The sequence below is a fragment of the Anomalospiza imberbis genome, chromosome 4 (genome assembly GCF_031753505.1).
Source record: "Anomalospiza imberbis isolate Cuckoo-Finch-1a 21T00152 chromosome 4, ASM3175350v1, whole genome shotgun sequence".
Taxonomy (NCBI): Eukaryota; Metazoa; Chordata; class Aves; order Passeriformes; family Viduidae; genus Anomalospiza; species Anomalospiza imberbis.
In genome coordinates this window covers 43,584,701-43,610,321 of record NC_089684.1, presented here as the reverse complement: position 1 = coordinate 43,610,321, position 25,621 = coordinate 43,584,701, and the positions used below count along the sequence as shown (strand labels likewise).

The 25,621-nt window shown below is 44.4% G+C and overlaps 2 long non-coding RNA genes across 2 annotated transcripts in view; one reads left to right on the top strand and one right to left on the bottom strand.

Annotated features, from left to right (window-relative positions):
- Positions 1-25,621, top strand: part of LOC137472769 (uncharacterized) — a 119,599-nt gene that overhangs the window by 7,220 nt on the left and 86,758 nt on the right. The window lies entirely within an intron of this gene.
- On the bottom strand, positions 80-1,625 carry LOC137472771 (uncharacterized). Its single transcript, XR_010998403.1, has 2 exons — positions 1,363-1,625; positions 80-706 (listed from the first exon to the last, which is right to left on the bottom strand). It is a non-coding gene; the product is annotated as an uncharacterized lncRNA (long non-coding RNA).

The following is a 25,621-nucleotide window of genomic DNA, read 5'->3' as shown; positions in this document are numbered from 1 at the left end:
ACAAAGGGACAGATGGGGAAAGGAGACAGGATGTACAGGAATGTACATGATGTCACCCAAGGGACATGTTAACTGTGAGTTTCTTTGTTACCAGTTTGATGGTGTAATAGTGCCTGACCTTGCGGTGAGGATTTGGCCATTCCCTCCTCCTCCCCATTTCTTTTGCTGTTTGCTTTTTATCTTCATGCAAAGCAATAAAGATGCTGAAATATGGAGAGTTCCCATGGGAGTTGAACTCTTCAGATACAGCATTGCTCTGTGAAGAGAGATGCAGGAAGTTGTGAGGGTAGGAATGAGGAGGTTTGTCAGGAAAGCTTGGGCAAGGAGCTGAGATGACTCTGAGACGGCACAGTTGGGAACAGCACTGGGTAGTTGCCTTGCTTGTGTTGTGTCACAATCTTCCCACGCCATGGCAGGTTCCAAATGTGTGACAGAACTGTGCCTAAGACTGAAGGAGTCTCTGTCATACATCTGCTGTCTGTCTCCTACATATGGAGGGGACAGGGACCTTTGTTCTGGTGGTAGAGGATCCTCAGGCGAGCTGTCTGCACTGATCTGAACAGATGACTTGGTGCGCTAGAGGTGAAGGTGCGGCTGAGCAGTGAGGCAGCTGACAAGGCTCTGGGGAGCCGAGTGCAGGTTTGCTGATTGGTCTGACTTGGCTGAGTGATGGCTTGTCAGGCAGGGGTGAAGTCTGGATGAATGTCTGGAATAGAAATTTAGGGATGACTGTTAAACGCAGGAAAGCCATCCTGAGCTCAGGTAGTCCCAGAGCCGCACATTGTTATGGGAGTGGGTGTGTGTCCTGAATGACTGACCCCGTGGGCCTGCTTTATTCTGTGTCCTTTTACAAGGTGTGTGCTGCTGGTTTCTGTCAGAGTGTGCTGGACTGGGTGGTTCTTTGGTGTGGGCTACAGCAGCAGATGTTCTTTTGGAAGAAGCTACTGCAGAAATGGTGTAAAACAAAGGGAGCTTAGAATTCTTGAAAGTACATCGATGCCTTCTTACTGACTGAGTTAAATTTTCCTGGCTCATTGGTTGTCAAAAGCAAGAAGAGGAAGCTCTCTGGTCTTTGGGCTTTAGAGAAGAGGGGCAGATGACTTTTCCCTTGACTTTCAAGGATCCTGGGCCCCATGGCAGTTGTTAAATCAAGATGGCCTCTGCAAGGCAGAGCAGGGTAGTGGGGTTAGTGAATGACTCTAGGAGTGTGCGAAAGCTCATAAATATATTGGAGCTAGCCATGAAGGAGATGTGTGATGTTTTGATACCCTAAATGACTCTGAAAAGCTTGATTCAAGACTTTGTTCTTACACTGTAGTTATGGCTTTGTCCCTAGCTTTGCAGTGGTCTTTCACTGCTCACCTTTCTGGTAAGAGCTGTCTTTTCCCTAGAATAAGTGATCTGTAGCCCCATGAGCCCCAGAGGAGTAGGTGTGACCGGGTCTGTTCCTGGAGTCCTGCTCTGTCATACACATCACATGCTCTTGGTGGATTATGTGGGTGTATTGGCTGCAGCTTTGTGTATTCCTTGTTAACCAAACACTTGTTCAGAGCCTGGCAATCTCCAAGGAGCAGGCTGCACTAATCACAGCTGTGGGAAGGTGAGGAACCTGTGGGCAGTCTTGGGTTGGTGTGGATGGAGCTGCCATTGTTAGCTGTTGTAGCTTCTCTCATGTCTAAGTGAGACTTGTATCTAGAGTAGGACGTGGTCTGTCCTTTGTGAAATCTTGTGTGCATGGTGCTGTCAAACCAGCAAAAGGGTATGTGATAGTTTTGTATCGTGCAGCCAACAGGAAGGAAAATAGTGTCTTAAATGATAGCCATTAAATGCACTAAGGAGACAATTTATCATGGCTGTGGAGTCATCTTTCCTGTCATCTGGGACTTTGAAAAGGTGCTCATGGTAATGCTTGCTTAAAATACGTTTCATGTTCCTAAGGACGTGGTTTTTTTTTTGGTTTTTTTTTTTTTTTTTTTTTTTTTCCGAGCTGCAGTGCTCTGTGTTACAAAGGTACACTGGAATTTAACATATTAAGAGCAGTCAGCTAATCCTAAGACTTGCCTCTGGCATTTGAGTGTATGCTTATGTAAGTAACTATATATACTGAAAGTGAGGGTATGTAGTAAATAATGGACAGGTTCAAAAGCAAACTGACCAAGGTTGCGTAGAAGTGACAAAGCGGGGAAAATAACTAATGAAATACAAAAAAATACCTGTTGCCTAAATAATCATCTTCTGGGCTGAGATTGTTTTCCTATGGATATTCACTGAACTGCAGTAAGTATAGTGAGTTTGGAAGGAGATGAATTCTCCATCCAAGATAGAAAAGAGAAGGTTTAGAACAAGACATGTTTAATAAGGAAAGATAGTTCAGAATTTATATTGAGGCCCAAAATATGAGATTCAGCATAGGAGTTAAAATTCTGATCCATATTAACATGTGGAGTTACTTTTCTGTAGGAGAGTGTTCAACCCTTATATACCTGGAAGTTACTTAGATCAGGATGAAAAGGTGAGGGTCAGAACTTTTTGAGCTCTATCTGAATATGCCTAAGCCAAAGCATGTGTTGGCCTCTGTACATCTCACAGGGAGATGCAGCGTGACCTGAAGGATCTGACCTGGCCCATCCTTAGATTTCCCACCTGCTCTGTGGTGAGGTGAAGCAGCAGTGCTGGAGCATAGTCCATGTATTGATCAGGAGTTTCCAGCTCCCCAAGACTGCCTTTGGAGCTCTGTGGGAGCTGAGTTTGCATCATTGTAAATTAAGCTCCTGCTGAGGTCAGAGGGCAGGAGCTAATCTGTAAATGAACATTCCTCAAACTCTAGTTATGCATTGGACCTTTGAGATCAGCTCTAACAAGCGTAATGCAAACTGGATTAGTTTGTTGTATGCCACTGGGAAATTAAATGTGTCTTCCAAGTTCTTGTCACTTAAAATTTGCTGTGACATTTACTGTGTTTGACAAAATGCAGGAAAAAGAGGTTCCAATTAACCAGGACATCAAATGGTGTGGATGGTGCAGTTTATTTTGGAGGCACGATACTCAGAAAGGTCAGTCTCTCAGTCAGCTGACCTCAGTTGTTTGTAGCGTTGGCTGTGGCTAATGAGTACTCAGCTCAGTCCATAATGGGAGCTTTGCGGAGGGCAAATCCAGATAATGGATGTGTGTGGGCAAACCGGCTCTTTCTGATAGCTGTGTGCTGGGGTGGGGGAAGGGATGTGCAAAGTCTCTCTAATATAGAGAAAAAGGAACTGAATGCAATGTTTAAGAGCCAGGAATATTACCATGAAGTCAGTACCCTCACACTTGAGAGGGGAAATTGTTGCTGTCTTAGTGCTTCTGCTTGGGCTTGTGAATGGCACACAGCCATGTGTAACAGGATGGTGGTTTCAAGCTGGAGCAGAGTAGTAGTTCCTTGGGTATGGTAACTGGAAATGTATTGCTGCATCCATACAGTGCAGTCAGTGCTGACAGCAGCCTGGAGGGAAGGTGGCCAAGTCTCCTTATAGGCTATTGTTCTTCAGCTGCTTTAAATGTTGGTATCAGTCAGTTGCAAGTAACTCATTACTTGTACCAGAATTCATGGCAGCTGCTGGCCCTTCATGTTCCCAATGTCGGCACTGGGCTGTAGTATGTCAGCCTGAAAAAAATTACAGTTTGAAAATTAGATATTTGGGCAGAGCTTCTCTAAATGATGCTGCATTTATACCAAATTGACCCCCAGGAATCAGTTAACGCTAAGCCGGCCAGTGACCTTCCCTTTCTGCTCAAAGCTTTGGATGTTCGGGTTAAAAATGTGTCATTTTTCTGTGTCCCAGCAAAACCACATTTTACCTAAGTTTTTAAATGCACTGCAGCAGAGTTTTTTCTTCTGCTGTTAAGCAAAGCCTGGTAGGGCAGTGCTGGTTGGCAAGTGGCAGCCCTTGGAGCTGGTCAGCCTTAATGCAGCCCACAGATTTGAACACTGCTGGTGCTGGCTAAGTGTTTGGGAATGCCTGTTTGAAAGAAATGAAAAATAATTCAATATGCTGCTGGGATCACTCTGAACTTAACTTATCTGAGAGGTAAGAATGAACACATTCTTTGCTAGATATTCCTGCTTCTTAATACTGTGTTTGTTTTACTTCATTGAACTTGATTCCATGTATGCACAGTTTCAGAGGAGTGTCCGGCAAGTACCTGGGATATACTGTGCTGTGAGCGAGGCAACCTCTAGGATTTACCTTGTCTGCTTTCTGCTGGGCTCTGTTGAATTCAGTGGGAGTGGGAATCCAATTGGGAGAGGGGAGGAAACGGTGAGAGTAAGAGAACTGGGAGAAAGCTTGGACTGTTGAAAGTTGGTGGCAGTAGGTTCGCAGGCCAGAGCAAGAATAAGATAGTTGCCTTGAATTTCTGGGAGGAAATAAAAACAAGAACTTGGAATGGTGGATTGTGATACTGTTAAGCTTTTGGCTGAAGCAGACTTCCTGAGGCACAGTGCGAAAGAAATAATTTCTCAAATTAAATAGAACTCCCTGCATAACTGAAGTCATAGCAACAAAATGACCTCACTGCAACTTTACTCCCCCCTCCTTGTAGTTGTTTCTTTAATTTCGTACAATATGTTATTCTTGTTGTTTGGAATCGTGGGGAGGAGGGAGAGAGGGGAAACCAACCTGTGTAAAAATTAGCTTTGAGTTATTCCATCTGTGGACTCTTAATTTTGTCATGAAAACAGAGAAGCCTGGCAGGAAGCGAGCTTGTGACTGGCTCCATATATCCTCTTGTCTGGAGCTGGGTAAGAAGTGTGGCATTTAGAATGAAAGCAAAAGCTTCATTTCTGGAACTCTGAGTGTTTGCCCAATTCTTTGACCATCTGTTTTTGTTGACAACCACCTCTTTGTGTTGTGCCAAAGTTATTTTGGCTTTTATAATTTGTAGATGAATGTGCGTGTGTGTATATGGTGGAGTGGTTGCGTGTGTCTGTAAGTGGATCATTAGGGTGCTGCTGAGTGGGTCAGACTGAGGGAAGTGGGATGTATAGAAGTAGGTATTTTGTGAGGATTGAATTACCAGGAGAAATACAGTGAGTAATCCTGGCTTCTCTTAGAGATACTTGAGTCCTATCTGTGTTATCCTGTCAAAAGCTGCCAGCTTCTAGTGGCTGTCCTTAAATAACTTTGGTTGCATCACAGGCATTTAGAGTACCCAAGTACTTGCCTCAGAAATGATTTCTGGGATAAACAGTTCTGATGGAGAGCCCAGCAGCTGACTGAAGGTGGATAGCAGCTGGGTTCCTGTGCTCTGTGGTGCTGGCATGGAGGTGCTCAACCACCTTAGGCTCTCTTGAGCTGTGCTGCTCTTCCATTCTTGGTGTCAGTTAGAGTGTAGTTATTCATTCCCTGTATCCTTCATATGCTAATTTTATCTCCAACCAGTATGGATTGGAGATGCACTGGAGCAGCTGGTGTTAAGAGCTCTGTCATGGAACTGCAGAAGCACTTGGAAATTCAGCCTCAAAACCTAGCAAGAGACACCTTTTTGAACATATATGTGTGTTTCTAAACCTGCATTTTCTCTACCTTGTAATAAAATGTCTTTGTTTTCTTCTGAAAGCTGTGTAGGGAAGCTGAGCGCTTTCTGTGCTGCTTTCCACACTGCGTTTTTCCTGCAGTGCCTTCTGAACTCTTGTTGGCATGAGGGTAGGCCAGAATAACATCTACAGCCCATGACAGCAGCAAAATGAGGCTAACAAATACCCTTCTGAGGATGCAGCATGACAGCTTCATCCATCCCGCTGCATTTGCATCGGGAGTGCGGAATGGCTGCGTGTCATGGGCCACTGCCACTGCACACAGTCATTTATTTAATAACTCATGCACAGGCATTAAAGGGGAGCCTGCAAGACATCAGTGTGGTGAGACAAATAAGAAATTAAGAGATGGCAGCATTTAGAAAAGTCTGGTTTGTGCTATTCCATCATCGTAACTTTCTGTTCAGCAGTGCTTCAGGTATAAAGTGAATGGGGTTTTTATGGACAGTAGCAAGACATGCACTGTGGCGTGGCACAGTGGCTTTCCTGTGTTTTTTGCTGTGTTCTGAGTTTGAGGGTGGCCTTTTCCAAAGGTAAGCTTTTTCCCTTGCAATATAAATTAGAGTTAATTATGCAGCTTGCAAGAGTCTGGCACGTGAACCAGGTAGATTAAAACTGCTTCAAATCTGGATGATTACTTACTTTTCTCCAGAGCATCATTAATTCACAAGAAATTGAGTCTCTTTGTTAGTCAAGATTTTCTAGAAATACCAAGTGCTGCAATTCCATCCTGGAGAGAACTGATTTTAAATGGAGTGCCTTGAAATCCAGCTTCTTAAAAACTTACCTAGAGAGAAAAAGGGAGAAGCTGAAACACGTGGAATCGGTAGTCACTTGTGAAAATCTGTTCGCAAGCATAAAATTAAAATCCTCCTGTGATTTTAGATGCCTTTTCAGGAATTGCCTTCCAGTTCTGTGTTTCTCTGTGCAAATGAGGTGTCTGAGGTCTGTGAGATGTGTTGACTTGTGCAGATGCTTCTGGTGAGTGCTGGTGCGGTTGGTTATGAACATGTTACCTCAGGAACCAAATTGGAGTTACAGTAAGAAGACCAGGACTGAATTTGGGTGGGGACAGTATGTCATGCTAAAAAAAGTGAACAGCAAAGGTTCTGTGCATGTATAAATAGATGGTGTTTTTTTGTGAAAAATACAAGGCAGGTTTTTAAATGGTAGAGTCCAGATGTGAAACTCCTAAACCCTGTGCAGGCACTTAAAATGGATGCTTTTTGCTGCCGTGGGAATGAAGAGTCCTTAATTTTTCTCAGTGGTGGGAGCCCAGTTTTAACAGCATTAAAAAGATTTCATGTTGTCTGCTCTAAGAGTAAGTCATCAGATTAACTAGAGAGGAACACCAGAGGTTGTCAGTCCCCCTTAGCATCAGCTGTGTCTTCCTCACAGCCAGTCTAGTTCTAACCCTTCAGTTCTCATTCGCAGAACTTGCTGTGTGCAGGAAATGTCTCTTGGGTAGCTTTGCTCAATAGCAGTTAAGAATAAAGCACCTTGGAAGTGTAGTGTTCAAAGCATTTCTGTTCTCAGAAGGCAGGAGAAAAAGATGTTTAAAAAATAAAAAATGCCAAGGGCAGATCCTGCATGGAAGAGTAGGAAGAAGGCTCAGGCAAGAGGGATGACTACTCTGTTGTGTTCTCACTGACCTAGCACCCTGTATTTCCTACATTGCTGATAGTAATACTGCTGCCACTGCAGCAGAGGATGACTGCAGAGGTTATGACTGCCTGCCTGGTAGGGGAGCAAGTGTCTCAGTCTTGTCTAGAAACTGGGGTAACTCAGCAGCTGTTTGTGTGTGCAGCTGGAGAGAAAGCAGAGCGATTGGGCCAGGTGTGGGGAAAGGTCACCTGTTTGTGTGTGTCAGACACCTGAGGTGGGTTCTACTGTTGGCACGTTGCTGAATGGTGGCACATTGAGGGCTGAACTGCAGTGTTCTGTGTGTCTGCAGTCACTTGCTTGGGCTGCTTAGAAACACTGATGTAAAGAAAAATGTACAAGCAGGGTTGGCCACTTGTACCCTTTCCATACCTGAAACATACAGGTCACAGAAAGCCTGTCCTGCAGCTCTGGTAACCCATATTTAGCCATTACACAAGCTATCTGTTGGTATAAACGAATGCCACCTCATGGATTTCGGTGGCATTATCATCCATGAAAGCAAGCAGAGGTGGCGGTTTTCAGAGACGGCATGTAACAAAAACAATGTTACGGTGGAGTTGCGTGTAGTTTTGTGGTGTTGCCTTCTGGTGATATTTAGAGAAGACTGATATTTAGGTCCTCCTGTGTTTACTAGGTGGCTAAGTAGTTAAGAAAAGAAATGCCAGAAGAACAAGAAAGGCACCATATACTCAATGGACAAGAAAAAGCCTGTACTTTAAGCTATGTGTAAATTCTGAGTTTTTCTCATTAGAATAATAGTTAATTTATGTTGCAGTGGTAGATGGTTTCAAGAGTCGATTTCAAAGCAGAGAGCAGTTCAGAGGGAAAGGATGAGGGCTGTGTCTGCCCATCAGTCTGGGGTGATGGGTGGTGATCCAGTTTAGCACTGGTACACATGACCTGCTTCTCACCTGTTTTTTCCAGGCTGTGATTTTGGGCAAGATTTCTAGTTTTCATCATTATCATGAGACCACTGGTAACAGCTGAGCACAGGTGATACCTTATTACTGCTGTCACTACTTGGAACTAACAAATAGCTAATTTGGAAAGCACATGGGTTCAGTGAGGTATGAGTTCGTTTCATAAGATGTAGTGGACTCTTGAAAGGTTTTTTTTTTATGGCTTTTGGGATGTGTTTGATGTTACAACTCCAGCTTGCCTAGCAGCTGCAGTCTGGAATGTGGAATATTTCAGATCCTGATGGGTTGGTTTGTTTCTCAGTTGCTGTTCAGACTCTTCCCATGGCTGGAGTGGGTAGAAAACCAGGCCTTTTCCCCTTGCTGCTATTGGCACCTAACCAGACTTTCCAAAGTTGGTGGCAGAAGCTAATGCAAAATACTGAAATTGTAGAAGTTCTTTGGAGGTATGTGGTAGCATCTTTTGTCAGAAGGATGAAAATTCTGCTTTGAAGAAGGGTGGGCTGAAAGGCCCTCCCGAGCTTCATTTCAGCTGTAATTCTTTGGATTTATTAGTTTTATTTGAAGCATTCTTTGTCACTAAGGAAGTATTGGAGACTGCTGCTAATTCTGGCTGGAAAGCTTGTTTTGGTCAGCAGAAATCTTGTCTGGCATTTGCTAGATGCTTGGTGATGTATGGGAGAGGCTGATTGTTTATCAAGGAAGACTTCAGGACTTGAAATCCAAACCCCAGTTTCTTCCAGAAGGAATAGAATCATCCCAGTGTGTTATGACCTTGATAACTTTGATGAGAATTCTCCATTACAACTGTCTGATCTTGTTAGTGTGGGTTTGTGGGGGTTTTTTTTGCCCAGTATCTTAAAGCTGATTTAGGTGAGATTGAGTAGATAAATTGTGGCAGGTCTAACTACTGCTCAGTTCTGGAAGCTGTAGAGCACTTAAGTGAGGTGGTGTCCTTAGAGGTGTGAGTAGCTTGTTGGGTCAGGTGGGACTGTTGATGACCATACGGTGTGTCCAGCTGAGAAAAAGACAGCAGCCAGGGAGCTTTGGGTGGCATGAGGCACTGTGGATTAGACAAAGTGGATGGAGGCAGAAGGGCATCTATGAAAAACAGCAGCAGCAAAAGACAAAAGCCTATGTATTGTCTTTGACTGCATAAGGCATTGATGGACTAATCTCAGTTTACTGTGTTGGTTCTGAGTGAGTGCTGGGTGTGTGACAAGAGAAAGCAGAGAAGTGGATGAACTTAGGGGAAGGCACACAAACCTCAACTTCTCAACTTCAAACTTGTCCTTGAAGCTTTTTGGGTTTCTATGCAGGTTAATAGCCTGATTGGGCAGAAGGTATGATTTGGTGCAGTTCTACTGCTAAAAGAAGGCTGCCCGCTTATGCCGCTGGGGCATGACATGGTAGTTAACATGCAGTTTACTTGTAGCTTCAAAGGGGTTAAAACAGTTTGAGGTGAAACACTAGATTGGCAGGGTTTGATTAAAAAAAAAAAAGGGGGGGGGAATATTTGAGCATGTGAATACGTAGAAATGCTCTTTTGTTTCCTTTTATTCATGCTTCTTAATGTGTTGAATGATGTGCTCATGCTCCACATCCCTTAAATCCATCTGTGGCTGTGGAGCTGTTGCCACACACAGGCTCTGTGTGCTGTGTATTTTGCAAACAGCTACACCTACTTGAAGGCAGCACGAGGCATTTGGGCTGGGATTGCCAGGCTGCTGGATGTGCTCAGAGCCCACAGGCGGTGAAATGCATCATTCCAACTTGAGTCGCTGCTTTGGCTGAGTGTGGGCATCAGAATATTCTCCTGCAGTGGGGGCAGGGGCAGCGCGCTCTGTGTCTGACTGGAGGGTTTAATGGGGAAGGGTTAATGAAGTCGCAAGGCAGTGACAGTGAAACTGCAGTGCAGAGCTCTCTCTGGACATGGGGGTGTGCACGGGGATGGATGGAGGCAGGTGTAAACTCTGCTAGGAGAAATCAGAGCTCTCCATCTATGCCATGTACTATTGGAATATTTGTCTGGTTCATTCTGGCTTCCCCACCGTGGATGTGTTGTAAGAGTAACTGTGTTCCCCATCCTCCCTCTCTCCTCTTCCTTCCCCACCCCCCCCCCCCAACAAGCTGGAGGGCCAGAAGGTGGGGTGGTACCTCAGGATAATGGTAGCAGAAGGCGAAGGAGGCAGACAGCTGGCAAGTTCTCCCCCAATATGCTTCTCTGAAAGAGGCAAGGAAAATGCTGAAGATGTGATGCCTGAATGGCTCACTTTGCAGCAAAAGGGAAGATTAAAAGTAAAATTAGTTAACATCTTGCTCATTTCAAACCACCACACGCCATCTTTTTGCTTCCCCCCCTCCCCTCCAGCCATTTTTCTATGGCTTTATATTCTGAGGGAAGGAGGGAAAAGTCCCCAGCAATCCTGTGACTTTGCAGAAATCTATCTAGTGAGCAGCACTATAAAAAGACTGAGCTCTCATTGTAGCCCTTGTGTTATCTCCCTGTCATCTGTACAAGCCTGGGCAGCTGGAGCAGACAGGCAGCCATAGGCCTCTGCCAGGAACTTCTGTTCACTGTACTGACACAACAGTATGGGAGTGTGCAAAGGCAGAGAGTAGGGATGGAAGCTGGGAGTCCTGCAGTGGTTCAGTCTGGGAGGGGAGTGCCAGAAGTGGGCTGTGGGTGCTACTTAAGGACTCTGGGACCCTAGAGATGTTGAGTGAGAGAGATGTTGCTGCTGTCTGCAGCTGCTAAATGGAAAGGTGAGAGAAGGCAGAGCTGAATGCTCCTGGAGGTGCCCTGTGAGAGGGACAAATGGAGCAATGGGAAATCCCAGCTAGATGAAAATTAATTCCCTGGGAGGGTGGCGAAGCATTTTAACAGGGGGCTGGAACTTAAATGAACAGTACCTTATGCTAAAAGGTTTTTATTTCACAGCTACTGTTTTGGACCATCTGACCAGCACTTCTCTTGCTGGTAGGGAGCTGCAGATGTGTGGTGGGCTGGATATGCCGGTACTGCTGGGAACAGCCCTCTGATTCAGGAAAGGATTTCCTTGTGCCTGATGTGTAGGGGATGGGTCGATGAGTCCCACTGATCTGAGGGTCCGATATCTTTGTTGTGTGGGCAACTGTGTTTTGAAGAGGTTTTTGGTCCAGCCAAGCAAAACTCCATGGAATGTCATGGTGGTTGGTTTTATGTAATGCTGTTCAAGCAGAACCTGGGCCCTCAGTGAAGCAGATGGCAGCTTATTGAGCAGCCGTGAGCAGAGGCTGGGTATTCACTAGACCCCCCTAGCAGCAGCACTGCAGGATTTACTCTGACACTTGACTTTGCCAAGTAATCCTGTGAAGCTTGTACCTGTGGCATAAGACTGGAACAGTGGATATTTGTCTCTGAGTGGTTGCTGGTCACCAGCAGAATCTGCAAAGCGATTGAGAGGAATTGGGAAAATGATCATGTTTAATCCTTCCATCTCCACTAGGATTACTAACAAGCCTTAAATGTGTACAAAACACTTATTCTGTAGAAACTTAGTGAAAGTTCAGCTAAATAATGATGCAAATATTGTAGACACATAAGTTTTAGAACAGTTGATGTAGTTGAGGGCAATTCCTTTGGGTAAATGTTGCTGTTGGTTAATGGAACAGAAACAGATAAATGCCTGTGCAGACCGCTTTTGAAAATTCCTTTGTTAGAAACACTCCAAATCCCATGTATTGCTGTTTTCAGTACAAACCAGCTATGCCAGCAGTTGGAGTTGGGGAAAAGCACCTTCCAAAAGCTTTTTGGTTGGTTACTGTTCATGGCAGAATTTCTTACACTGACTCCTGAGCTATGTGCTCTGGATTGCTTTTGCAGATTAGGTTCTGTTCCAGCTGGAATGTAACTCTGATCCCGCTTGCTGATTCTTACACTGGACAGGAGTCCTGTGGGAAAGACAAAAAACAAGGAGGTTAATTTTTTTGCTGGTTTTGGGGCCTAGGTCTCTGAGGTGCTTGTCATTCTAGCAATGCCTTTATAGGTGAGGGATGATGCTCCTTTATGTCAGCCTGATTTCTGCTGTAGCCCAGGCGTGCTGCTTAGTCAGCCCTTCACATGCTCATGGCTCTAAGTGCTTTGGGGTGCTAAGCAGAGTTCATACCTAGGAGCTCCTGTTCTTTAACGTTCACCTGCAGCAGTAGTTTGTTAGCTGCTTTTCCCTTTCTTAATATCTTATTTGTAAAACAGACTCAAATGATTGGTGGCCCTAGGGAGTACCTGAGATGCTTCTAGTGAGGTTTCCTGTCTATCTTGTCTGAGCAGACAGGACCTAAATTCCCTGAGCTGTGTCCATGTGGCATTTTCACTGTCAGTATTCAAGTATTCCATCCCTGGTTTTCAGACCTTGTGGCCATTTTGGTGATGACTCAAGTGATGTGTCTCAGGTTACTGTAAGCAATGGGTTTTTACTGTGGTGTTTACATGGCTGTTGACATCAGGATGAGTGAAAGAAAAGGTTTGTCACTTTCAGGCTACTCGATGTGGTAGAGGTGGCTTTGGAGTACCAAGTTCCTTAGCTGCATATGTATTTTTTATATATCATGTATTTGCCTATATATATATCTAATGGGGTGGAAAAGAAAGTACGGTAATGATGGCAAGTTATTTAGTGCTGCGTGGAGTTAATTGCTTCTAATCAGTGCTTACATCCATCTGATTTTATGGGAGACAACAAGGCTTCGTTGGATGTGTTTATTAGCCATCCTGTAAATCACAGGAATGCTCTGCCATCTCCCATATTGTGTGCCCATTAGCTGTGTTTTGTTTCCATGTAACCATGAAAAAGGAATGGTATGCACTGGGATGGGGATGGATTTGAGTCTCCACTTAATGTCCCTGGTAACAATTTGCAAGTAGAAGTTGTTTCCCAGTTGGCCACTTAAGCCTTGATGAGGGAGTTCCCTGGCTATGTTGAGTTCTGTGAGAGCAAGTGAGGTGTCAGGAGCTGACAGATGCCAAATCTTTCCCAGCACATGTGAAAATGCTGCTCAGGGTGGCATGGTTGTTGTATTGATACACAGTGTGAAAGTGCAGTCACTCGTCCTGGGGGAGTCTCTGAGGGGTACCCCATCCTTAAAAAGAAGAGCTTCAAAAACTCAATGCAAAGGAGCTTCTTCATTTTGTCAAAATAAACAAGTTGTGTCAATGAATCTGGGTTCTTTGCATGTCTTGATAAGACCTCAGTAGTGCTCGTAAGAGGTTTTGGCTCCTCTATTCCAGGACCAAATTAAATAATGAGCTGGAGAATCTGCCTTCTGCAGTCGCAGAGGTGCCCTGTCCCCAGGCGTCGCGGAGCCCTTGCCAGGCCCTCTACGTGCTGCAGCGTGATGGATATGTATGGGGTGATGAATGGCATGTGTCTGGGCACCCATTAGAGCTCAGGCACTGCAGGAAGATTAATTGGGTCGGGTTGTGCCGGCATCTCTTTCAGGGCTCAACATGCTGGACATTTATCTATCCGTCTTCCACATCAGTCACAGCACTGTGTGCTCAAGTCAAGAAACATACGGGTGAGTTAGAGCTGTGTGCTACAGCTCCTGCTGCCTGGGCATTGTGAGCTCAAGGCAGGTGGAAAAGGGGTCCGCAGGAGCATCTGTCTTGAATAGAAACTCGGCTGCTACGTTCCTGGTAATTGGTAGTCTTTTCCCTTAAATCTCTCTACTCCCAGCTCTCTCAGCAGGTGGCAGCCTCCAGCATGCCACACTGGGAACCTGGAGACCTGGGAATCTAAGCCTGGATTATAAATCAGGACAAGAAGGAGGGGGAAAAATATCCAAAACTTAAACCAGTGTCTGCTTCTGGAGTTTTTAAATGCTTGGGTTTTTCCAAGTTTTTCAGAAGCTGCCACCAGGAGAATGAGCAACTTGTTGGTATTTGTTTTATTATTATTATTATTATTATTATTATTATTTATTAATTTTTAAAAAAGTTTTCTTTGAAATGCCATTGGGAACAGTTTTACCATCCTGTGATTGTAGAAGCCAGTGCATACAGCATGGCTGTACCTGGCCTGCATCTCTTGAGTCTCCACTGAGTGGAGGCACAGCTCTGCTGATTCCTTTAGCAAGGAGTCTATGAGTGGAAAACTATGGTATGAGTTGGGATAGGGTGGTTGAGGTATGCTGGAGACAGTGAAAAATGGGAGAGCAAAAGGAAGCAGTGTCCAACAGCAATATATTTGATATAAAAAGTCACAACAAGAGAGAGAAGAGGATGAGGGTAAGGTGTAGGGAGTGCACTGCCTGGATAAAGCAGGTGAGGAAGCTAATCCAGTCACTAACCATTGAGGATTCCCAGGGGAATGGAGAGCTTAAGGAAGTAGCAGTTCACTGTATTCTACATGCCTCATGGGCTTAGCTCTATCTCTGTAATTGATTAGCTGCCAAAATATGTGCATGGACAGTTGTGTTTGCTCTTGTATCAGCTCTGATTACGTCGCTGATCTGGGATTGCTTAGAGCCTCAACGATAGAAGTAAAGCAAAAGGCAGGAATCCTAAATCCAGATCTCAACTCCTTTGTTGGATGTATGGGAAGCCAACAGGTTGGTAGGGCTCTAGGAAATTGTACTATGAAGTGTAACTCCATGTAGGTGTGAAGAAAATACCTAGTTTGGTTCCAAGTGGGGCAGCCTGAGAGAGATGTGCTTGAGAGAGAAGTGACGGAAGCGTAGGAAATGGTAGTAACCATTTTGGAAGAATGGGAGCTTCTAGCCTGACTGTGAAGGTGTAGGGCTTGCAGGCCCAGATGACAGCACTATCTAGAGGGTTCACCCCCCGTGCTCTGGGTCCAGTGGATGCATTCACTTGTTTGTATTCACAGGTAGAAGGTTTGCCTTCCTAGCTTGGTCTAGGATCATGTGGCCACACATAGGGAAAAGCTTTTTCTTGGAGTGAGAGTTTTGAGCTGCTGAACCCTATGGAAAATAAACTAATTACATAGTTGCCTTTTTAGGAAATGACTGTTGGGAAGGGTCCGTGTGTCTAATGGAGTTAATGTGTTGGTCCATAATCCAGACTAGGGCACAGCAAGATGGAAAGTTGAGGCATCAAAGGTTTACCGATAATGCTGTGGCTTCTGTATCTGGATTTTTCTATCCAAGCTCACTCTCCCAGCCAAAAGCATTCAATGTTAACATCTCTCCCGAGCTGCTGGGTTTAGCAAAGCTCTGGAGTTCCTTTTTTTCCTGTGTTTTTTTTTTTTTTTTCCCTGCCTGCCTGTCAGGCAGTCTGGACTCTTGGAGTGAATTCCTGTGCCTGTGTGTACAGAGCTGCTAAGAGATGGCTTCCTGCACTGCTGTGATGTCCCTGTCCCCTGCTTCTATTACATGCGTTTGCAGTTCAGTAATTGCATGTGGATGGCAGAGTCGGTGCCAAGCCCTGCATATCCAAAGTCGTTTGGTGAAGGAGTCCATTATGCTTGTGGCTCGCAATGATAAATTCCCTGTGATGGTGGCAGCTCACAGCAGCCTCCTCTCGTAATGGCATTCTGCTCCTGTTGGCAGGCTTCCCTGGGCAGGAGACACTGCCCCTGAAATAGCACAAACGATGAGAACAACAATGGCTGCGCAACTCTGAGAGACCTAAACATGGAGCAATCGGTAATTCCTTTCCTGGGATTGCTGTGTTTAAGGAACCTCACCGAAGAGATGGCAGCTGGGCATTTGAATGTTCCCAAGGCAAAAAGCCACGACGGACTAACCCAGGAGACCCATTGGTGAGCCTGAGGGGCTGAATACAGTTCTCAAAAGTAGATCAAAGGGTCCTACGTGTCCTACCGCAGTAACTTCACAGAAGAACCCTTCGGAACTTGTTTTTAAGATGTAAAGGATGGAGCAGGAGTCGGCTAGCAGTCTGGGAGGGGGACACAGGTGACACATCTGAAATAGAAGCAGCTTCCAAATTATGTACTTTGGCCAAATCCTTTTGTTTTTGGTGTATTGACCTTGGGAATAGCACACTGGCCCTTTGATGGATTTGTGCCCCATTGATCCTAATCTAATTAAAGCAGCACTTGCTGCTCAGCATGGGCCAAAGTGCAGCGGGGTCAGGTGTATGTCAGTAATTTAAGGATTTAGTTATTAGGCTGTAAAATGATAATCAAGAAAGCTGTCTCTAGTGGAAACAGTTCAGTGCAATGGGTAAAACACTGTTGGAAGAAGATCCTGAAGTGCTGTTGCCAGAGACATTTGTTATATTCTGTAAGGGATTTATACATGAGAAAGAGATCCTAGGGAATGGGAACTCCCATGGAAAAGTAACTTGAAGAGGGAGGGGTTTATGCATGGACCAAAACAGTTGATGGAGGACTTATCTTCCTCTCCTTTTGTGAGAAGTCAGCCTAGTTATCCTTGATTCAAGGGTAGAAAATCCACTTGCATTTGGGCAAGCATTGTTTTGTTTGCGAACGTGTGGACTTAGAGCTCTGTGCGGCAAATGATAATGCAGCTTTAATAATCACAAAATGGTTAATACTGCTGAACTCATTAGATACCAGTCACTTGTAGGGTGTTAGGCTGTCTGTTTCCTAATTGTTAATGTTAATTGGCTGCTTATCTGCTTGTATGGGTTAAGTGGTGGGGAGCCCCTGCCATAGACCCAGGCCCCCAGCTGTGAAGGGCTGGAAAAGGACAGTCCCTCCTGCCTAGATGGGCTGGTGTGAGGAAAACGAGTTTATGGCCTGTGCCAGCCTTGAAAAAAGGTAGCTTGAATTAGTGAAGGGAGCAGTGAGTTCTGTGCTGACCATTTTGTGCAGGCCTCTTACCTGGGCCCTGGTTGAGGCACAAGAGAGCTGCAAAATTAAGCCCACTGTCAGCTACTTGGGGTGTTTTTAAAGGCTGTTCTGCACACAGATGTGTGCAAAGCAGGCACAGTTTTTTTCTACCCACTTTATTACAATCACGGATATTTCTTTACCAGGTTATTAGCAAGTCCCTCACTCCTGTAATTTGCCCTTGACTGTGGTATAACCATAAAACATTTACTTCAAGGCCGTGAAGAATCCATATGTCTGTGTGATCTGTCAGGCCACCAAGACGCCAGGGCTTGTGGGGTAGCATAAGGATATCTGAAGGTGACACATGCTGTCATTTGATGAACAGAGATGCAGAAGGGGATTCTGGCAGCCACTACCTTGGCCATGACAACTTGTGATGGTGACCAGGTGGGGTGTGTTATCTTAATAGTCTGGAGCTCTTGTGAATTATTTGCTGATAGATGTAAACAGCTGTTATTCTTGGTAATGGAAAGCAATTAGAAACATCTGTACTCTTGGCGATGAGTAATGCCTCCCATCTTCACTGCTCCCAAGTGCCAATTGGAAATAACTACATCATCAGGATGGGCTGGCAACCCTCACTGCATTATGGCCTGGTTTGTACTGAGCTGTGAAGAACAAGAGGTGAAGCACAGTGGAATGAGCTCGTATCTGAGCTTGCTTGGGTTTGTTTCCCCCTTCAGGATGAGCAGAGGGAAGGCAGGTGCTCCATAGCTCCCTGTCAGCCTGCAGGTAAATCAGTGTTCGGGAGCTATGGGCTGGTATGGCTTCTGGAGCTGGAAGTCTGTGATGGCACTTTGTGCCCAGATACCATCTTAGATGGAACTGCAGCTATCCCTGAGGCCTGAGCCAGGCACGTATGTATGTCTTCGGGCTTGCTGACAGCTGGAATGGGGTCCTGGTTTGGAGACTTGAGTAAAGGAAAGACCAGGAGAAGCCCAAGAACTTGGGATCTAGCAGCTCGGGTAAAGCTTCTCAGATATGCTCAGAAGGCCCTGGTGACAAACATTAGCCTAGTGACAATGAACTGTAACATGCACAGAGGCTGTTTTTGGCCCTCAGTACCCTCTGAGGCATGTTGTTGAAGAAGACATGGGCTGGAGTCTTCCAGGTTGTCTTTAATCCTCCTTGTAAATTACAGAAAACTCATTGCGTCTTCCTGTGCCTTCTGATGACAGAATGACACCCTTGATGTCCTCAGCTGGGATGAGATGAGTTGTATTTAACAAAACAAAAAATTGGCATAATTTAATATAAAATCCTTAGCTGTGGGGTTTTTTTAGTGTGTGATTTTTATTCACAGTTTTCCAGTAGCTCTGAGAAAGGTAAGCTAAAAAACCCCTAGAATATTGATGTACAGAGTATCTACTTTAATCCTTTGAGAGCAAGATCATCTGTAGGTAGGAAGGGTTGTTAGCAATATTTCTGAAGTATTTGTGAGGAAAAAGGACTGATGGAGCTTGATGGGGGTAGTATTTGGTTGTGATAGATTTTTGTACTTTTTGTTGACTATTTGTTTTTCTCTGTTATCTGAAAATAAAATTTAAAAGGGTACATCAGACAGCACTTCCGTAGTTGTTAACTGTACAGGTGTCTTTTACTTCCTGACAGTTCTTCTTGGTTTTTTCCAGAGTCAGTGTTAAGTTGTTTTCTGTCATTGTTTTCATTGTGCAGAAGTGCATAATTTTATGGCTTTCACATGACTTTAAAACAAAGAAATGCTATTTTCTGATTGTAGCTTCTCTGTAGCATCCTGGTTAATAAATTGCAGGCTGATGTCAGATTGGGCAGGATTTGTTTAGTTCCTGAATTATAGTTTATAAGCGAAGAAGTACTAGATGGGCAAAAGTCTCTGAAATGGACAGTAGAGGTGTACAGCAGGTTTCTTGCTGTATTAGTTCATTCTTACAGGCTATGTGGGTTATTTCCCTCACCAAATGAGGAAAAGCAGGGAAGTAATTAACACACAAGACAGAAAATATGAACTGTGATTCTGTGCAGAGGCATTTCATGCTTTATTGGCTTCATGAGAAGGCTGAGGTGCCAGAGCAATAACTAATATTGAAAGAAGACAAAATAGGTAAATTATGCAAGGGCAGGGCATTTGTTGGCTTTGCAAGAGGGAGAATTGTACTGAACCATGTGGTACTTGGAACACACAGAAACAGTAGCTGGGCTTTTATGCTCCCTCGTTGTGGGGTGGATGGCTGCAGGGATGCAGGTATGGATGGTGTTGAAACAGGCTCTTACCCTGATGCTGATAGCTAGGCCTGACAGAGCAGTTGCTTTCCGGTGCTGCTGCTCTGAGGGGCATTTCAGGACTCTGAAGTGTAGGAAAGGCTGTGCTTGGAAATGAGTACTGAAGAGGTTTATACAGGCACAGTCTAAATTCTAGTTAGAACATGAGGAGTTGTCCTTCCGCCCTCCTGGGTTCCAGTAAAATTAGAACAAGTAACTTGTGTGCGCTGCATGTCCACACATAGCATGGTGAAATTCCCTTGTGATGCTCTGCAGTGCTAAGCTGCCCACGTGGGGATATTTCAGATCATGGTGAATCAAGTAAAAGGTGATTCCTCTGTTTCAGATTATCTGCAGGGAAGAGGGAAACCTTCAGGTTTCTTTGTCCTTTGGTGCCTTGGAGCTAGGTGGGTGCAGAGTTCATATCCATGCCGTGTTCCCAAGTGTTCCTTGAGGTTTCAGTGGGAACTAGCAAAAGGTCTTCCTTTTGTGTGACTTAATGAAAAGGGGAGAGTGGAGGAGGTGGAACTGGCCCTTTGGGTAGGGATCTTAGAACAGCACCTGTGAGTGTCCTTTGATTAGTTTCTGGAGTGCCAGTGGCTGTGGTATCCTTGCACGATGGGATGTGCACTAGTGCAGAGAGCAAGTGGGTGCTGGGTAGGGCAGAAAGAACTTGAATGCCACCCCTGGCTCTCAGCTGGGTTGGAAAAGATGAGAAGCTGATGGGCAGTTTTGGGAAAAGAGCACAAGTTGTATGGAACGATGTAGGTGATCCAAGGACGGGGGTTTGATCAGTACGACTGTGGTTGAATACCAAGGACAGCTGCTGGATGAAGGATTAGGATGGGCTCTGATTGCTAGGGTTACTTTACAGATGTCATGAAAAGGCCTTCTTCAAACCTGTTTGTTCCTCCAGTGCTTCTTTTCCAGATGGGAATTACAGAGTAAGATTCAGTGAAATCTGCTTCTGTGTTATTTAACAGAAAAGAATTAGAGTAACCTTTTCTAATCTTTTCATTTCAGGTTTGATTTACCTGCTATACTTTGATCAGAAAATTGTGTAGTTTTACAGGATTAGGTATTTTTATGTCCAGTTGTGGAATGAGTGTAGTGTATAAAAATTTTTATGATTATTGTATTTTGAAAGCTGGGATTAACCTGTGATTCTTGATTAAAAAGATATTGTACAGGATGGGGGTGGGTACTGAAATTGTTGCTTAGCTTGTGTCTCTTCTTGTTTGGAAGAAAGCAAAACTGAAGGTGTTTTTCAGGAAGTTTGCTAGCAGAGTAGACAAATTTGGAATTAGGGAAGGTAGAGTGGTTTTTACCTATTTAAACACTTGAGAGTTTCTTTGTGAACCAACAGAATGCTTGATAACCACTAGACCTTTGCTTACTATGTCTGATAGATACTGGGGGATGGCAGTGCTGAATCTGTCTGCTCTCGTGGTTTGTAGCTCTGTTGAGGGTGGCATCAGCCTCCTCCAGGTCAGTGACTTCAATATCCAATGGAAAGCCCCTCGTTAAGGCTGAAGCTGATTGATGTTCACCAAGGCTCAACAAAAAGCCGGGTTTCTGCAAGCTGCTTTTTTCTGCCTTGGTGCAAAATGGCAGGGAAGGCAGTTCTTAAAGCAGCTCTTAGACACAGGTGGAAGAAAGGTAGATAGATAGCATTGTCTTCAACTTAGTAGAGAAGTATTGGGACTGCTGTGTATGTTTTACATAGAAATAAAGAATAAATCCATATAATGTGCTCTATTTAAATTTAAATCCACCTAAAAGTCTTTTTTGATTCTGCTTCTGTTCCCCTCTTGAGTAGTGGAAAAGTAAATAGTGTGGGTCTACTTTGCCTAAAACTGTTGTAGAAATTTTGGTGACGTGATAGTGTGATAGGCTTCCATGGCTGTGTGAGGGCTGGATTTGTTCTTGGCACCCTTTTTCAGAGAACAACCAGCATTTATGGGGGAGAAGGTTTTCACAGATTTGTAAATGATTGTTCATTTACAGTTGAAGTCAGTTCTGCCTTAAAGATCAAGGCGCTGCCTAGTACATCAGGAAGGAAAGCTGCTGTGGCTGCTGGGCAGCTTGTTGAGCAAAGGGCTCCGGTGGGTAGGTTTCCCTTGAAGAATAGCTACATGCTTTTTCTCCCCTTAATGCTCTTGTCCAGGTGGTGGTGCTAACCACAGATAACATGGTCCTGTTGTGGATGCAGGAGTCAAGGTGCTAACAAGGAATTGCTTTTCTCCAGGCTGGATGTGAAAGATATCTCATGAAGTCCTTCAGGAGAAAAATGGGAATTGAAGGCAGACTGGAGTTGTATGCTACCAAGTGATACAGTCCTGCCTGAGCTGGAGCATAGCGTGCAAAATGAGAGACGAAGTTCCAAATGGCAATTATCGGGCAGCTTGGTTAACTCTGTTTTCCCTAGGAAATCACTCTCGGGATTATATGGACTCAGCAAAGATTAGCAAAGCTGAGGAATCTTCAGGTTGATAAATAGGAAGATTAGATGGAAGCAGTGGGAAAGCTACTTAGTACTGAAGTCTTTGCCCTGAGAATCAAAAGAAAAGCTTTTAACTAAGCGCATTTGGAAGGAGCAAGCCTGAAATTGCAAGAAAAGATGGCATAAGGAGGCAAGATGACAGCTGGAACCCAAAGGAGCTTTTAGTTGCTTCTCCTTGCCATTGATGGCAGCTTAACAGGAACTAGTACCAGGAATAGACAGTGCACCATAACCCTGACTGCTGCTGTAACTGAGACTATGCACAGGCTAAGCCCCTGTTGTACGAGGCTCTAGGGCTTAGGGAAAGGGAAGGACCAGACCTGGGCTGGACTGGAAACTGTGGGGGAATCATACAACCCAGATACCTGATGCAGCAAGAGAAATGTTTTGGTTCTCTATTCACAATCGCAGCCTGTTTGCAAGGGTGTTTTGGGCAGTGGGTCTTGGTAAAGCCTGTGAAAAGCATCATGTCAGCTCAAGTGAGTTTTTTAGTTTGATTGCCACAAACAGTGCAGTTGGGTAGTGCACAGATAAGAACAAGAAATAGTGGCAAGTGAGAGGTGATTTGGCGTTTTAACGTGTCCAGGAAGTTAGTGTATTAAATAGTTTTTTGGGGCCATGGACTTTTCCAACCTCCATTGACAATTAGTTGTGGTGCGGCATCTATTTGTCTGCAATTCAAGTTGTGCAAATAGAAGGCCTGTTGTTTCTCCCTGAATGCTGTCTCTTTCTGGAGAGTTACGTGAGGTCGAGACCAACTTCCCAGCTGGGCTGCAAGAGTTGAGATGATTTGGAGATGTCCTGCTGCCAGGACTCTGTATGCCATCTGTCCTCAGGGCACACTCCCAGCTCTGTGCCAGCGCTCACTTTACTGCCTTGCTGAGGGATGTGCTTGGATCCCTGGGGCTCTGGGATGTCACTAAGGATGGAACTCTGGGCTGGGCCGTAGATGATAAGTGGTGTGATGGTTCTAAGGAGAAGTGCAGGCAGACAAGTCAGGAAATATTTTTGCGTTCCTGAATCTTTTCTTAGTACCAAGTTAAAAATGGTTGGAAATGACAGGAACACTGAGAGCCTGCAAAATACTGCATAAAACTGATAGAAAATGGATTTTTCTCACAAATAAGAAGTTTTCACTTCTGTCCACCAAATGAGAGACCAGTGGTCATTATGAAAGGAATTCTGTTTCTCCCCTGGATCTCCACTGCTTACTTTCTAGTTTATAGATGCTTTTTTGACTTGTTCATTTAACATCACTGGTGATCCATGTATACCTGGATATAGCAATGTGATAAAATTAATGTTTTGGAATTGTCATATGTTCTGTATACTTGTGCTGTCAGGAAGTAATGCAGCAGAAACATGAGAACATTACACTGAATGATGTGGCAATCCTCTGACTTCTTTCTGGTGATAAGCAGCCCAAATATTCCAGGGAAAAATAAAAAAGGGAAAAAAAATTCCAGAATGGGCGTTTGCAAAGTGACCATGGCACAGTGGTAAAACCAGTTGTGACCCGGTTTGATATGTCATGATAGGTGGTTATTTTTAAAGATAAAGTCCTGCTTATGGTACCTGTCTGAGATGGAAATATGTGTTACTGTCTTCGTTTTATTATAAGAACAAAGTTGGATACAATGAGTTTGAAGGACAAACAGCAAAAATACAAAAAATTATTTTCATCTTGAATTTGTGTGGCTGCATTTCAGCTTTGCAGAGTGTGATCATCTCCATCATTTTCTGAAATGATTGTGTCATTAAAGGAAAAAATCCAAAACTGAGCCCGTTAATAGGGCACCTGTGCTCATGTTTTTGTCTGCAGCCAGGTTTCAGTATGACTTCCAGCATACTTATGTGTTCTTTGTGTCTGTACCATTACAGAGACAGGTTCTTTGTCCTGCTGTCCCAAAACCCCTGGCTGACTTCTCAGTTCTGCTGTAGTTTCTGCCTGGGATTTGGCACAGGAGCATTGACATTACTGGTCCCAGTGCTCATTACTTACTGCTATAATTGTGTCTTTCATCTATTCTGTGCCCCTCCAAGTCTTCTATAGGTGGAACTAATCCAAATGAGTTGGTGTTATCTGCATAGGTCGTCACCTCATTTCTCAGCTTCTTCTCTAAATCATGACTAATGACTGTAAGTAACTCTGGTCTTAGTGTCTTGGGGCACCTCCTTGTTAATCTTGAGCCATTATGTTAATTGACCGTTTGATCCTCATCTCTGCCCTGTCCCTCCCTTCATCCCTCTGTCTAACTTGCAGCCAGAATTGTCAACTGCCTGATTTTTTTGGAAGGCTTGATGAGACACTTGGAGGCTCTTGGGGAGCCCAGAATAAAATGTCACACACATCTTGATCTCCTGCTTTGTTGCAATTGCATTATCTGGCATGATTTTCCACACAGTTTCCAGGCTCACTGGTGATTGATTCATTGCACCACTGCGGCAGCTGCTGCTGCTGCTCCTCCTTTTGGTGTCTTGTTGGCTCTCCGGAGGTGATGATTGAGGTGGGGAAGGAGCTTGGAGAGATGTATGTGGTAGGGGAGGAGGAGGAACAGGGGAAGGCAACAAGCCCTTTGTCCTACTTGCTCATACAGTATTTCTGCCAGCCTGTCACCATGTCATCTCAGAAACTAAAGTGGAAGTGGGAATTGATTTAAGGCATTCCTGACTGGAATAAAATTAAGAAACTTGGTTTACAAGATTATGTACAAGTCAGTCAGACTCTTCTCTGTTATTCACTCACCATTTTGCTATCAAATAGGTTGTAAAACCTGTCTTTGTCCATTCTGTGTTTCATGGTTGCTGCATATTGGGGAATGGAAGGAGAAGTTTGGTGTTTTGTTTTTCTCCGTCTCAGCACCCATAGGCCATGTGTTAAAGACTAAGATTGCAGGATATCTGCATAAGGAAATATAAATCTTTTTGGCATTTCAGGTTTCCCCTGGAGATCTTGTTCTGATGCTCAGGTGCTGGGGAGTTCTGGGAGCTCCTTTGGTTATTGCTGCCTTTATGAAAGCAGCTGTTCCATCAGTGGTGTGAGTTTGGTACTTAGCAGGAAGGCAGAGGAATACAGGTGATGGCTACTGCAATCCAGTGCTTGTGTAAACTGCATATTAGTGATGGAATAAATCCATTTCAGGGCAGTCAGTCACTGCTGATGGCTGTGCGGCTTGGCACTATTAGGGAAGTAGTTGCGCTGTGTGTGTGCAAATCCTGTGCAACGGAACTGCTGAAGAGACCAGTGCTCTGTTCTTGAACCCACAACTGGTCTGTCACGGTCCTGTCTCGCTTGTATTTCTCTCTCTTGTTCCTGAAGAAAGAGGTGATGGAGGCAGGAAAAGTAACTGAACTCTGCAGAAGAAAAAGCAGACTTGCCAAATTATTTCTAGTGGATTGAGGCAGAGACTAAATGCTGGGGTGGGGAGCCAGATGATCTCTTTCACTGGTGTTGTAGTTGTGTTAAGTGAGCACTCGAAGAAGCCATAGGTGGGAGTCCTGATATCTCAGAGGCCAGCAATTTGACCTGGATGTTAATAGGTGAGAGGTTTGTAGGTGTATTGTGGATGCACTTTGCTGGATTAAATGTTACACTGAGTCTCTTCTGCTCTTGGGTCATGGTTGAGATTTTTTTGGTGGGGAAATGATAGATACGAAGATGGAAGACAGATGGATAGACAGAAAGACGGGATCAGATAGTAGATGAGTTACAGTTGTAGCCTAATGCATGTGCTGTCTTAATGCTGCAATATTAGCACAGCATCAGAGTCCCTGTACATCTGCCCCCCTTCCTCCAACTGTACCGATTTATATGAAAATTAAGATTACAAATTAAAACCAGGCTATCCTGGAGTTTTCCAGTTCATCAGCCATCCAATAAAAATGATGTCGAGCTTGTGTGCAT